The sequence below is a fragment of the Amphiura filiformis genome, chromosome 6 (assembly GCF_039555335.1).
Source record: "Amphiura filiformis chromosome 6, Afil_fr2py, whole genome shotgun sequence".
NCBI lineage: Eukaryota > Metazoa > Echinodermata > Ophiuroidea > Amphilepidida > Amphiuridae > Amphiura > Amphiura filiformis.
Window position 1 is genome coordinate 57,303,003 of NC_092633.1, and position 1,422 is coordinate 57,304,424.

Sequence of the window (1,422 nt, forward strand, 5' to 3'; positions counted from 1 at the left end):
ACGCATGCTCAAATCAATCAACGCGTGATGGCGCTGTTCTGTGATAAAAAATTCCTTTAAAAAGTCAAGCCCTGGGAATGATAGCTTACATGTATAATCCGGTAATCCCCCAGGGCCGGGGGGGGGGTGGTGGCACTCACTCACATAACATTATGTGTTGTTATGCTCAAGCAGACCCTCAAATTCCCAACCCTAAACACCGACATTCATTGAGTGCGAAAATGAATAGGGGCCAGCCCCATGAAATTTCGGATAATTCAAATGGACAAATCGTACCGGTAGGCCTATATAGTGTGTCCCAAGTGTTCATAAATACTTTGGTGGTGGTGGTGGTCTAAAATTTTTTGATCCCGCCCCCCCCTTTCATGTCCTAAAAAGAAAAAACAAAATATACATCATTATTAACAGTGGCATAGATTTATTTTTGACATAGGGGTTGAAGAAAATTTCTTGAAGTCCAGTGAATGCAGCACCTTTTGTTATGGTACTGAGAAATGCGTGCGAAGCGTGCAAAAAAAAAATTGACATATTGAAGCTTAACTGGTGTAATACGGTACCAAAATTGGAAATAATTTGCGCGACTCGCCATATAATTGGCAATTTTATTTTAAAATGACCAAATATGGGGTTAATTTTGGTTAGAAACCCATTATACAGACATCAACATTGGGGGATGATCGTATGGACCATCCCCTAGATCAAAATATTGGGGGGGGGGGATTAATCCCCCACCCCCCGGATCTACCCCTATGATCATTAACTCATTAATTAGCTGAAAATTACCGTTTGGAGTTATTACTCATTGGAGTCATAGTGTTACACCCAAATTGTAAAGTGCACACATTTTGTTGATTTGTAGCTTGAGATTACAAAATTCTCGTACATTTTACCCCAGAATTTTACCCTCAATTTTTTCGCCCCCCCCCCCCCCCTATTACGGACTGAATTTTTTTTGATCCCCCCTTTTTAGGACCTAAAATTTTTTTGATCCCCCCCAATATTTTCCACCCCCTCCCCCACCACCAAAGTATTTATGAACACTCTCTAATAACCAGGCTTGCGCCATCTTTATCTCATATTTCTGAAAATCGATCAAATATGTTAATCCCTGAATTGTTTTAATAACAATTATTTCACTATCGGCTCACAATTTTTGAAGATATGATGCTATTGCAGGGCTAACTTTGCTTGGACATATTAATTTTGTGTGCTCAGGTGTATCGAGGTCGGAACTGTGATGCGTTAATATGAAAATCGTTTTGTAGCCAATCCTTTCCATAATGCTATCCTTTGCTGATACATAATGAGCATTTGAGAGGGTAAAGTGGGGCCGGGTAGCTGAAGGGGTAAAAAAAAACACACCTTTAAGCGTAATTGAAAACCTGAACATATTTTATGCATTTTATGAGCTCACTAACATTC